Raw genomic sequence first — 14,904 nt, 5'->3', positions numbered from 1 at the left:
CAGTTGGGGAGCATGCTATTTTATTGAGGTAGGGGGTGTGTAGGGGCAGTCATTCCTGCACATCCTGCTAGCCTAATGAGCAATTCCACCGACACTGTTGGGGGGAGGGCTCTAGACAGTTGGTATAATTCTTACATTGTGCCTCAAGGGCACTTCTAACAAAAAATAATGTGGGTCAGAGAGAACCAATAGACAACAGGCATTTTCTAAAATGTGTGTTTTAAAGGCACTATCAAAATTCAAATCCTTCAACCTCCCGCAGAAAATATTAAGCCTTTGTGTCACAATTAGGCACCAGGGATAACAAAGAATAAGTAAAACTGGAAAAAAAAGTAGTGCAAAGAATAGGGGGAAAAGTTATTGATTCTTGAACCCTTGCCACAGGAATGAGCAGTATTAATCCACTACACTGATAAGCTAGTGAATCTTTTTTTTATATTATAATGAGAATCTTGAGCATTATTCAAGGTTTGCAACAGTTCATGTGTTATGAAAATGAGGGACAAGGCACATCTAAGCATACCTCTCAAACTGTTAGAGCAAGAAATCTAGACAAAGGCAGAAACAATGAAGGAACAAAGACATTACCAGGATCAGACTATAATTACTCCCCTTATAAATTTATAAAGTTGCTAGAACAACATTTTTCCACTATTGTGCATTTACTGAAGGATATGAAGTGTGAAGACATGTATGGCGTTAATGACCGAATGACCGACTGTAATCTATGATTTACAAGGAAAAAAAAAACAAAGAGAGAGAGAGACATCAGATGTGTGTGAGTATGTGTGTGAGAGAGAGTGAAGGAAGGAGGTGCCTGTGCCAAAGCAATGCATGGGTAGCCAGTGTTAACCACAGCAGTAAAGTGCTGATCTGCAAGCAGACTACCTATCTAGCCCTCTAACAGGAACCTAGACTGGATGGGAAACTCAAAATACACCCCTGGGATCCCACCTGTCCCTGCTGGACAGGTGCTGACCGTTTGGGAACATGGGCAAAATTCTTGGCTAGGTTTATAAGGGCCTCCGGGCCAATAGCCTAGTATCATGCTATGAACCTATGAATTTGCAGTAACTAAGGGTGACATGTCGAGACATGTAAATTAGCCAATAATGGGGGGGGGGGTGTTGCCTCATTATGGCTAATGTGTCTTTGAAATGGAAATACTGTATCATGGAAACAGACCCTTTTTATCATAGCTTTTACCGCAATCAGGTGGGAGGTTGGCATAACACTTAAGGTGTTTACCTTATAGACACAAGGTGCAGGGTTTGATTCTCACGGGGTAATTGGCTAGGTTTAAAATAGCCCACAAGGCAGTTAGCCTAGTACTCTATGAACCGATAAAAAAGGTGGAGCCATTTCTGAATGCTATGGCAAGAATTATTTGTATTTTGTTTCACAATGGGAGTTTTCAGAAATGTTCTTATCAAAGTCTAATTATTTCTGTAAGATCAACAAAGTGATAAAAAAATCATAAGAGTAATTAAATATCGAGTTAGAAAGGGTTTTGTTACATGTCAGCGATACTTTTCCTTGAGTGAACAAGACACAAGACAGAGAAATAGAACACCAGTCACAATTTTCCAAAGGAAATCATTGCTGCTGCTGTAAGTATGCAGCAGTACTGATGCCTTTATTTTTGGGAGATTTTTCCCTTCTTGATGTTTATACAACAGTGGAGCCTTTTATATATGTAAGTTTTGGGGGGCTACCCCCCACATCACGAGTGTATTTGGGCTGGCCTCCATACATAATATGCCTACAGTTTAGTTTTCTGCTATTTTGTTTTTCTGGCATTAGTTTTCAACATTCAGCACACTTGAGTTTTTGTCAGTCTGGTTTCAGTAGTAGAATTCATGGAGAATTTTCTCTCAGAATTAGTACACATTTATAAGAAATACCATAGTGAGTGCATGCACACGTTTCACGTGAAATTTTTTATGGCATAAGGAAATCATGCATAGTATAAGCTACAAAATGTAAACAATATATCGTTAAACTTCTAATGGATACATCAAGCTGAAATACAAAATTCAGAGTGATGTGTGAAAAATGATTGGTTTAGGAAAACATTTCATAATTAGTTGTCAAGTCACAAGAAGCTGAGGACTTGAACAAAAGTCACTCAAGGTTTAATACACAATACCTATATACAAACTAAAATGTGTGTATGTCTAAAGCTGGGCCCTACATCTGTATTGATACTATAAATTCCAACTTTGTGGTGATACTACTGACAACACAAATTACAGGTGTCACCTATAGTACTGACACTGCTCCAACCTTATGAATCATCTCGTTATCAACCCACCAACCCAAAACAGAGAACAACGAGGTCCACATTTTACTGACCTCCATAGCAGGCTGGAATATAACACACAAGCATAATTCTGATCAAAAGTATGATACTTGTGCTTCACACAACAATTTGAAAAAATGCTAATTCCTTAATTCAAACAACTGTGTGCATGTAACAAATAGGGTTGCAGCTGTCCGGTTTTTGACCGGACTGTCCGGTTTTGTGATAAATTGTCCGGTTACAAATTTCATTCAAAACCGGACACATGAAGTCCGGGTTTTGTGCCATGCTGCCACGGTCTCAAGTGTAAGCATAATGGGGATGCTATAAAGTAGTGATTTCACTTGATCTTCCTGCTTACTGGCCCTCACCACATTCCTCCACCATTCAATCACTACTAAGACCTCAGCACTGCTTCCGTGTTTTGAGAACAGACTCTGGTAGGCAAGTTTGGCATTTACATCTAGTCTCGACATAGGTGCCAGCCCAGAACCATAGTCTATAGAGCGAGGGGAGGAGCACCCCACCCCCCACTTTTACAGCTGCAAAAACCATGGTACGGTCCAACACATTTATGTGTGCGTGTGTTCCTGCTGCCCGCGCACATTTTAAAATAAAGGGCAGTAAGTACAGCTTTCATGGAGAGTTTACAATAGCCCTAATGATGAAGGAAGGGCTGAGATCAGTATTTTTTTTTCATCGCTTTGCCTTGACACGGAAGTGGAACACAAGGAAGTTTGAAAGCAGAAAGTTTCACTGAAGTTAGAGGGAGGTGTTCTCTGCTTTATGCTGAATCTGTTCTGTGTTTGGCAGATCCTGCGGTAGTCTCCCAGAGGTAAAGAAGTCAGTGTGAGTGAAGTATTTACAGACTTGTAGGACCTTACTAAGGTATTTGGTTTTGGAAATGAATAAATAGCTTTTGCATTTCCTGGAGTTGCCGAGGCAACTAACTGTACGACCAGTTGTACAGCAACCTGTGCTGTCTGGGCACCCAGTGGGGTTGACAGGGACTGGGAGGCAAACAGATGACTGGGTTACCCGCAGCCATGCTAAAGCCGATTAAAGATGTACATGCAGCAGCAAAGGTTTGGCAAGGTAAGAGTTACTTATACATTTTTAGTAGACAGCTTATTGTTGTCAGAAAGACGAGTTGCACAATTTAGAAGGGTGGATGTGTTGCTCTGTACTTGCCTTGAGAGAGACAGCGAATTCAGTGAAATGCTTTGTCAAAGATATTTCAAGTTGTTTAATCCTCTTTGCAAGAGGCCTTTATTCTTTTGTTTAAACAAAGCATAGCAAAGAAAAATAAATGCTAACTTTTCTTTAGAGTTATAAAAGAGGTGGTGGTACTGATTTCATAACACACACACACACACACACACACACACACACACACACACACACACACACACACACACACACACCACCTGGGTAGTTGATAGGCTAGTAGACGAAAACCTATACTGATTTGATAATAAGCACATCAGTGGTGGTCTCTATGCAGCCATTGAGTCCTGAAAATGCACTCCCTTATTTAACTGTATGCATGTATGTATACATATGTATTTGTATTTGTGTGTCTAGCAGTTGAAGTAGCATTCTTGGACATAGAAGGGTGCTGTTCAATGAAGTGCCATTTACCTTGATAGAGAAGATGAACAGTAAAATGAAGTGCTGCTGAAGTGTGTATTTATCCATAGAGACTGTGGTATTGTACACCAGAGTCAATAAACAACCAACTACCACAATGAGCTGTCAAACAGAAGAGCAAGGAATAAACACACAAGTTTATAAATCTGGGACTGAAGCAGGGTTTAAAATGTTGCTATTATTCGCTTAGAGTTTAGTCTTGGAGGACATGTATTATATTTTCCTAATAATAATAAATCTATGCCTGTATGGACTGGTATCATTTGTTGTTGACTATTTTCAGTAGTTTATAACAAAGTTGCATGGTTGGCCAAAGTCAAAATAGCATTCTAATGCAGAATCAGAGACATCACTGAAATCTCAGAAGTATGGTAGTGCACAGATATTGACCTTATCAGCTGTAGTACTTTGTGGCTGGTGGACTGCCTGAAGCAGTCTGAAGGGGGCTGCTGGTGGAGGAGTTGGTTCTTGTATTGTGTGGATTGGTATATCTTCTAGCTTCTTTACATTGCTCATTGTGGACTTCCGTGTTTGTGCTACTTTATTTCAATAGCTGTAATCATTGTAGAAGTATGCTGAGATGTGTGTTCCCATCAGCTGATGTCACTGTGATGTCACAAAATGGGCGGAGCATAGATGGGAGAGGGGTGGGATGGGTGGAGTTATGGATGATGCGAGGGGCGTGACCTTAGTCCAGTTTTAGCCCCTAAGAAAGCTGGTAACTCTAGTAACAAAGATTAGATCTACTGGTATTTCACTAAATGCTACTTCCTTGAATGATTTAGATTACTATATTTAACTTTCTCTGCTCATAAAACATAAAAAAAAATGAAAAAGGTATGTTAAGAAAATCACAGTATAAAATTAGAAGTTATGTACCTACCATAACGTTCCATGTTAGTTGTCTTCATCTCGCCTTCTTCTTGCTGGATGGGTTCGGAGCCGATCCTCGGCTCCGACTCGGCACTAGCTTTAGCTCGAGAACTCCTTTTACCAGCTCGAGGCAACCCTATATCCCATGATGCAAGGCGGAACTACCTCAGATCTCGTTTGGCAGCTAACTAACCCTGCTAAAGACTTATCCTAATATAATTAGGAACCATGGTTCCTAAAAGAAGTCCTCATAACAATGCTCCAGAGGAAGCAATCTAATAGGAACTCTCCAAGATCTGTCCAGGCCAGGGGAAGGAGGGTGGGCAAGAAGAAGGCGAGATGAAGACAACTAACATGGAGCGTTATGGTAGGTACATAACTTCTAAATGTTAAGTTGTCAATCTCGCCTTCATTCTTGCTGGATGGGACAGCGTCCTAGCACCTGTATCCCGGGTGGCTCAATGGAACAGACTCTTGAGAACAGTGGAACCAAAACTGGCCCTATCTCTGGAGGCCAAATCCAACTTGTAATGAGACACGAAAGTATGAGGCGTGGCCCAAGTAGCTGCTGCACAAATAGTGTCAATGGGAAGTCTATCCTGAAAGGCTACAGAAGTGGATAGACTCCTGGTCGAATGAGCTTTTGGCTTAGAAGATAGTTGTTTGCCCCTTAGAGAGTACACATAGGAAATGGTGGAAGTCAACCATCTAGATAAGGTCACTTTAGATACTGGAAGACCCAACCTGCTTCCTGCATAGGAGACAAACAATTGGTCTGATTTTCTAAGTTGTTTAGTCCTATGTAAGTAGTACCTGAGCTGACGATGAACATCCAAAAATGCAGCTTCTGTTCAGCTCTGTCAGAATAGTTAGGAAAGAAAACTGGTAGATCAATAGATTGGTTAATATTGGCTTGAGATACAACCTTGGGAAGAAAGGAAGGGTTAGTCCTGAGCGAAACCCTATCCTTATGAAACACCAGATAAGGTGAACGAATACAGAGGGCCTGAATCTCAGAAACTCTTCTTGCAGAAGTAACAGCCAGCAAAAATATAGTTTTCCATGTCAACAACTTTAAAGAACACGTAGCAGACGGTTCGAAGGAGGTAGAATTAGGGATGCCAACATTAAATTCAGATCCCATTGCGGAGGAGGATGTTTCACAGGCGGTTTTAGGAGAAAAACTCCTCTCAAAAAGGCTTTGCATAACCTATGAGACATGATGTTATTGTCCTGCAAGCCAACATGAAATTTGGAAATAGCAGCCATTTGTACTTTGACTGTAGATGATGACGATCCTGAATGAAAAACCTCCGCCAGGAAATCCAAAACAGAATGTATAGGAGCGGTGAAGGGATCAATATTTCTGGCGTTTGCCCAAATAGAAAAACGTCGCCACTTGCTAGCATAAACAGTTCTAGTGGACGACTTTAAAGAAGACACTAAAATGTCTCTGACTGAGTCAGAAATCATTGGTAGCCTGGCTAGGGAAGGAAGTGGAGCAACCAAGCAGTGAGGTTGAGAGAATGAATGGCTCGATGCTGATGACCCGACTGGTGGATCAAAAGATCCGGAACTGGGTCCAGATGCCAGGGCTGCACCAGAAGGTGATGATGTAGAGACGGAAACCAAATTTGTCGAGGCCAATAAGGAGCAATGAGGATCAATTTGGCTCTCAAAACGGTGGCTTTCTGAATGACTTGTGGAATCAATGGAAAGGGAGGAAAAGCATAAAGAAGTCCCCGAGGCCAATCCTGGGTTAGAGAGTCTCTCAAGGGTTGGCCTGGAAGAGGAAATAGTGTGAAGTAATCTGGGCACTTGCTGTTTTGAGGGGTAGCGAAAAGATCGCAACAAGGGTGCCCCACTTCAGAAAAATCTGATCCACTACAGACTGATTGAGAGACCACCGTGAGGCATCAGAATAGATCTGCTTAGCCTGTCCGCCAATAGGTTGGACCTGCGGGATGTGCGTTGCTATCAGAAACCGCTGAGAAGAGATCGCCCATTGCCAAAGTCTGAGAGCTTCTCGACATAAGGGATAGGACCTGGTTCCGCCCTGTTTGTTGATGTACCAGACCACGGACATGTTGTCCGTCTGTACTGCAATAGTCCCTGTGGGAAGAAAGTCGCCGAGTGCTTGCATCGTTAAAAGCACTGCACTCATCTCCAGGACATTTATGTGCAGGTGGTATTCTATGGGTTGCCACGTCCGTGGACCATCCTGCCCTGATAATGCCCCCACCCGATCAGAGAGGCATCCGTGGTGACTGTGGCAACTGGAGGAGGGAACAAATGGTCGGCCCTGCTGAAGAAGAGGGAAGATACCCACCATCGTAGATGAGCCCTGCAAGACTGTGTCACTAAGATCTCGTGTCTCATGGGCAGATCGTGGTACGACCACTGCGTGAACAACATCCACTGCAGGAGACGCATGTGGAAGCGAGCTAGTGGAAGAAGAACAATGGCTGCAGCCATTAGGCCTAGAACCTTCAAGACAAACCTGGCTTTGACCTTGTTGCTTTGTAACAGAAGCTGAACAAATTTCTGGATGTCCAGAATCCTTTGATTTGTTAGTCTGGCTAACATTTTGACGGTATTTAACTCTGCCTATAAAGGTGATAGATTGGCAAGGCAGCAGAGAGGATTTTTCAAATTCACGAAATTCCTAGACTCTTGCAAAGCTGTAAGGTGTAATCTCTGGACCGAAGAAGCTGATCCCTGGAGGTGGCGGAGAGGAGCCAGTCGTCCAAATAAGGAAACACTTGGAATCCTCGGCGTCTCAGGTGAGCTGTGACCACCGCCATGCATTTGGTGAACACTCTGGGGGCTGAAGTGAGGCCAAAGGGCAGTGCTCTGAATTGGTAATGACTGGCTCCCAGCCGAAGCGGAGAAACCTTCTGGAGCGTCTGTGAATCTTTATGTGATAGTACGCATCCTGAAGGTCTATCGAGCACATCCAGTTGTCCTTGCCCAGAAAGGGCAGAATGGATTGCAGCGTGACCATCCGAATCTTGCCTTTTGACAGACTTGTTTAGTCTGCTTAGGTCTAGTATTGGTCTCCAATCTCCCGTCCTTTTGGGGACCAAAAGAATCTTGAGTAGAAGCCGGATCCTACTTGGTCTGCCGGCACTGTTTGGATGGCTCTTTTTCCCAGGAGTTTTGAAACTTCCTGTTTTGCCAAATCCCTTTGACCGGGTGAGATGTCTGGAAGGGATTGTAGAGGTACGGAAACCTTTTGAAGGGATTTTGTAACCCTCGGATATAATCGACTGTACCCACTTCTCTTGTGATAGGGATTGCCAGGCTACTGGGTACAGCGAAATTCTTCCCGACTGCCTCCAAGGGTGGACAGTCGGGCAACACCTCAGGGATGCTGAAAGGGCTTCTCAGGAAGAGGCTCCCTGTTGCCCTGGTTCTGAGGACCCCCTGCCTCTAGGGCGGCGTCTATTATTGTTACCCCTCTGCCTCTAGGGGTAAACTGACCACGTGTGTCCGGTGTAGCTCCTTGGGCTTTACGGAACCACATCTTCCCCTTCTGACCGTTGGGATATGGTCTAGAAGGAGTGGAAAACTGGACTCCAACGGCAGAAAGAGTTTTACCGTCTTGTTCACATCTGGTCAAAGTATCCTTCACCTGAGGTCCGAACAAAGCCGAACCGTCAAAGGGGTGTTGGTGAAGGACGCCTTAAAGGGGTCCGCATAAAATTACACAGCCGCATCCAGGCTTGGCGTCTAAGAGCAACACCTGTGCCTGCGGCCCTGCTCGTTCCATCGGCTGCATAAGATATGAGCCGCATGGAGGAGTTAGATATCGAATTCAGGATAGCTAGCTGAGAGGCAATCTTTTCCTGAGCCCCAGCAGCTGAAGGATCCTGGACTACTTCCCCAGTTCCTTGAGAATATCTCGTTGAAGCCTGGTGAAGTGACAAAGGTAATTCAGCGAGCATTGCAAAGGTCGCTGAAGAAAACATCCGCTTTCCATACCTGTCCATGGTCCTAGAATCCTTATTAGGAGGATGGACAGGTACTGAAGGATCCGCCAGTTCCTTCTTAGTGGCCGCCACCACCATAGCATCCACAGAGACACCTTTGGACAGGAACTGTTTGTCCGAAGGGGCCGTGATGAATTTGGATGGTCTCCTGGGGACAGGTTCCACAGAATCTGGAGTTACCACGCCTTCCGAGCCACTACCTGCATGAGTGGGTCGAAGGCGGAGACACCAGGAGGTGGAGGGTCGGGATCCAAAAGCCTCCAGGTATACCGACTCATCCTCGGAGGGGTCAATGGAGGGCCAATTCCCCCTCTGTTTGAGGAGCTCAAGGATGTCTGAAAATGAGACATCCTCAGAGGGGCACCGTGGGGAACCCTCCGACTCATCTAAGTCAGTATCAGATGTAGTAGACTCAGGGGAGTCTGTGTGTTTCCTCTTACACGTCCTCTTCCGAGGGGGTTCACCTGCAGGGTCAGGAGAAACCTCGGAAGAGGAGGAAATTCCCAGTGGGGAAACCTGGGGCGATGGATCCCTGGGCCTGAGAGCAAGAGGCTGGCAAGAGGCTTCTGCAGGCACTGATGAGGGAGGAGCTAGAGGGATAGACCGTTGACCAGGCTCAGAGGCCAGGACACTCCTCATCACCTCAAAGGCTCCTCTCCCGGGAGACCTGAACACACCGCTCGAAGAAACAGGAATGGTCGGCTCCAAGGAGAGAGAAGGCTCCGAGGCAGATGTCGGCGCCGAGCTTACCAAAGCCGAAGCTCCGAGAGGGAGAGCGGGGTCGGACAAGGGTCCGATGCCACTAGCCCCCTCGGAGCCGACAGTGGAAACCCGACGACCGGATCCCTCCAAGGAAAGTCTCAAGGAGGAGATCGGAGCCGAGGATGACGGAGCCGAAGGATGTATCGGCTCCGGCATCGAAAAAGTCACTGTCCCAAGAAGCTCCAGCTCCGAACTCTGGTGTGGAGTCGGAGGAGGAATCTCAAGAATTGGGGCTGTAGCCGGTCTGTTGAGACGGGCTGTGGAGCATTTGGGCCAGTGCCTGAGACTTCAACAGCCTGCTTACCACCCTCTCCAAATCGTGGTCAGACAGCCTGGAAGATCTCGAAGATCGGCTCCGATGGCTCCGCTCCGACAAAAGAGGAGACCCCGGAGCCGAGTGGATACTTAGTATCGAAGGGGACGGGATCTCTTGCGGGCCGGAGCCATCGGACCCGAAGTCCCTTGAACCCCAGATGGAGCCGAGGATCTCGGCCCGATGCTGGATAAAGTGTCGGCTCCAGCCGAGCCGACAAGGCAACAGTAGTCAGGGTATCGGAGCCGGCCGGCACCGAACCCACTACTCTGGCAAAGAAGCATCGGTTCCAGCCGAGCGATATCGGCTCCGACGGAGCTGGAGCCACCGGAGGAGGCTTAGATACTGTAGCCTGAGCCTTCGGTGGCTTAAGAGGTTTTCCTGCCCCTTGCTTAGGAGGAGAACCTTCAGGTTTCAACAAACCTCGGAGGATCAGTTTGTTCCTCCTTTCCTGCAGGACTCGCTGGCTAAAGGCATGACACAACGCACAGGAGTCCTGCAGGTGCAAAGGCCCCAGGCAATACACACAAGAAGTGTGACCGTCTGTCAGGGACATTTTCTGACAGCACTGGTCACACTTCTTGAAGCCTGAGACCTTGCCTTCCCTAGACATCCTAAAAGGATATACACAAACAGTCCCCACAAACACACAACTTAATCCCTACACAGACACACAGGAAGGGAATAACTTGGGGAACTAGGCCTGACTAAAACTTTTACTGAAAAAACTATATTAAAAGTTTAAAAAAGGAAGGGAATAGGGTGGGCTGTACTAAATACAGGCTAACCTGACACTGAAGGGAAATTAAACCCCTAACTAACTTTTTTCTTATTTAACAAGAAAAACTTACCTCAGCTGGCAAAGGAGACCTCTTTCGCTAAGCGGCAAACGAGATCTGAGGTAGTTCCGCCTTACATCATGGGATATAGGGTTGCCTCGAGCTGGTAAAAGGAGTTCTCGAGCTAAAGCTAGTGCCGAGTCGGAGCCGAGGATCGGCTCCGAACCCATCCAGCAAGAATGAAGGCGAGATTGACAACTTAACATTGGATATATACATTTGAGCAACCTGGTTGGTTATCCAACTATAGCAGTACTGATGTCTAGTTACTGATGATTGATCATCATCCAGGAATAAGACCAGGCAAATGTGTATTACCTGATCACAAAAAAAAAAAAAAAAAAAAAAATTCCCTCACCCTCACTCACTAGATTATCGAGGAAAATAAAAGTCATCTTCTGGGAGAGCTGAGGATATGTTTTCATAAGAAACACAGCCATCATCACCACGGTATATCTCATTAAATCAAACTACCACAACTCCAGAAAAGTAATGAAATTATTATTTTAAAAGCTCCAGATCTAGTGCAAAGAGAAAGGTGACACAAAATAAAGGAAAACACTAAAATACAAACAAGACTATAAAGAAATCCACTCTGATCCAACAATACCTGAATAAAGACAATTGCATGACATTATGGGAAAATTCTGTACTATAGCATGCACTAGTACATCATAAAGCTACAGCATTTACAGCTATGCTAGTTTAAGAGTGAACCATTAATACAATTAAATCACCAATGTACCAGAGACTTCTCTGTGTCTTTTGTTTGCTAGATAAGATACATTTTTTCCTGTTTGCCAGTGTTTAAAAACTCTAGCAGTCTGTCTAGTCATGTGGGGCTTATTTCATTTATGCCACTTTCTAGTTGGTGTAAATCTGCTGCTTTTACTGAATGTGCCTTTTTTCTACTGGTTTTCTAAAATTCATAGAGGTTTAACTTAATGAAATGTCTAGTAGTGACTGAATATGACAGAGAAAGTACAGATAGGTTTATTTACACATCATAAGGGTTTACACATCATAAGGGTCCAGGAAAGTAAATAATGTGGGAAGAAATAGCCAGGGAATTGTTATGGCTAGGCTTCTATAGGCCCTAGGGCTGATAGCCTAGTACCAACCTATGAACCTATAAGATGTCAGAATGATCACTGCTGCAGTAGCCTTACTATTATATGATTGTATCCTGCCAAGGTTGCAACAGTCAACCAGCTTCCAAAGCTTCAGGGCGCCTTCCTCACGCTCAAACCATTAGGCAGCTTGAGCTGCCTAAAATTATAGGTTTGAGCGCCAAGCCCTTCAGGCCTTTCATTCTAAAAGGGAAATGGAGGGAGCACCTACTATAGCAGTGACCATTAAAACATCTAGGGGTTTTGTAAATTTACTTACACAACTGTACTATGTTCATAACATTCATTACTGCTGCAGTAGCTTTAGCTATATGGGTGGAAGCGGAAGGGTCCAGGAGGTCCGGGAAAATAGCTAAGCCTGATAGAGTCCCTACAGTAGGAATTAAGCTTGTAATGCTTTGCAAATATACAGAGTAATAAGTTGCTGCCTCTGTAAAACTTCTAGGATCCAACTATTTTCAAAAAGCAATAAATTAGGTGTGGGCTTGGACCCTGCTTGGAATAGATTTGCTGCAGTGAGAATAACAAACAGCCTGTGGCAACCATTTGGAAACGGTCTGTTTTGACATAGTTTTCCCCTTCTTACCTTCACAAGAAGTGGACAACTGATCTGCACATCTGAAACATTTTGTTCCATCAAGGTAGTACCAGAGTTGACTGCAGACATCAAAGGTACGGAGTAGAAAGCAGGAAGATGTATAATTTGGTTTAAACTTGTATAGCACATTACACATAAAAGGAGGATTAGTTCTCAAAGAAACCCTGTCTCTGTGGAAAAATGAGGTAAGGATGACTTACTGTAAGAACTTGCAACTCAGATGCACTTCATGCAGAGGTCAGAACAATCAATAAAAATGGTTTTCTGTGTTGAGAACCTCAAGGTCAGCCATACGAGCTGTCTCAGATGGAGCTATTGTTAGTGTCTCAAACACAAAATTAAGATTCCAATGAGGAACCATTGGTTTACTTGGAGGTCTCTTATGCAAAAGTCCTTTCAAAACATTCTGACATAAGACTGTCCTAATCGAGGAGGATACATGTTCAGGCATGCTGAAATGGATGATAAATGAACCATGGCAGAGGAATAATAAAGGCCATAGGACAGTAACTAACATAAATATTGTAGAACCAGAGAACAACTAGCCCTGAATGGGTGCTGGTTATGTTGTTGGCACCAATGAGAAAACCTTTTCTATTTTCTAATTCATGATGTTCTAGCAGCAGACTTTCTTGGCTCTGTTTGTACCTGCTGCATGTCCTCAGTAAAGGGAATTGAGACCCTGTCATCTAGGCAGTCAAATGAAGTTGAATGGGGGTTGGGGTGTTATCAAACACTGCTGTTCTTGTGCAAGCAGATCCATTCTGTGAGGAAGCTTGTAGTAACTGCCTCTGGCCATTTCCAAAAGAAGGGAGAACCACTGTTGCATGGGCCAGAAGGCAGCCACCTCAATGATCTTGGGGGATTCCTTTTGAACTTTCACAAATACCACAGATATCAGTAGAAATGATGGAAATGTGTACAGGAACATTCCTGTCCAAGAAAAGAAGAGGCATCTGTCTTTCAAGCCTTCTTGCACAGGGTCCCAGATGAGAAATTTGCCAGCTGTTGTTGAGAGGAGGCAAATAAGTCTACTTGAGGAACTCTCCACAGATGAACACATCTTGGAAGACGCATTGATCTAGATTCCATTTGTGAAGGTCCGCTTTTATCTTTACCAGCTGGCCTGACGCACAGTTTTGCTCTGATGGGATGAAGGATGACGCTAGAATGCAATTGTGCTGTGAAGCTATAGCCCAAGTTTCATGGATAGTCTGCAAAGGGGTAAGCATCTGTAACAATGTGAATAGGTCCAGAGGATCAATGAAGGTTTAAAGAGTTGAGTCCCTTTAATTACAGCAAGCATCTTTATATTTATGTGCTTGTGTCTGTCCTTGGTCTCTCGCACAACTTGTACTTTTATCCCTCCTGAAACTGCTCCTCAAGCACAGTCTGAGGAGTCGGTGGTGACTGACTGCATTGGAGCAGCAGGGGAGATGGGAAAGATTGGATTTGGGTACATCTGCTGTCTCAACTAAGTGATCTCTCTTCTGAAAAATTCCAGAGCTGGGATTTTAAAAGAAAATCGGTGTTGGCACTGGGACAAGACAGACTTCATATACCACCGAATCTTTTTCATGTGGTGTCATGCCAGGCTATTACGAGAATCATAGATGCTAAGAGTCCCAAAATCCCAAGGTATACCCTTGCACTGAACAATGGCTGAGTGGAAAACCCTAGAAATAGATTGTGGTATAGATCTAATTTTGTCTGGGGATGAAAAGCTCTTTGAACCAAGGTGTCAAGCAGGCACCCCAGGAACACAAACCTGTACGAAGGAGTCATAAAAGACTTTTGAATATTCTCTTGAAATCCCAGCTTGTGTAAGAGAGAGCTCTTACCCAAGTGGGGCATGCCAGACCCTTTGAAAAGACTCTGTAAAGGTAAGCAAGCCATCTAAATATTGAAAAATCTGGATATCCTGTATACTACAATGAGCTATAACTGGGGAGACATTTTGTGAACACAATTGGTGCAAAAGATAGCCTCAAGGGTAAGGCAAAGAACTAATAATGTGATCCAAAAATACAGAACCTTAGGAAACTCCCAAAGTTTGGAGAAATAAAGATGTGTTAAGCATATTTTAAATCAAGTGTTATCAGGAAATTTACATAAAGGAGAGGGGTAACAGGCTGTGAAGTGACAACATTTTGAACTTGGGCACAATCACAAATTGTTTAGGAAAGAACCACCCAGAACTGGTCTGCAAGCATTTTCTTTCTTTGAAACCAAAAAATCCTTGGAAAAAACCTTCCCAACCTCAGGAGGAGAAACCACCTATCACTCCCCAAGACTGATCTGGTGGATGAGATATACCCAATGAAAAGGAGGAATTTCCTCCTACTGCCATCTGTAATCTTGATGAATGATCTTCAGAACCATATTGTTTGAAACTATCCGTTGCCAAAGAATAACTGGAGATTCAGACTTTCTGGAAGGAAAACA

The sequence above is a fragment of the Protopterus annectens genome, chromosome 9.part0 (genome assembly GCF_019279795.1).
Source record: "Protopterus annectens isolate FY-2018-M chromosome 9.part0, PAN1.0, whole genome shotgun sequence".
Classification (NCBI taxonomy): Eukaryota; Metazoa; Chordata; order Ceratodontiformes; family Protopteridae; genus Protopterus; species Protopterus annectens.
Note: the sequence above shows the minus strand (reverse complement) of the source record.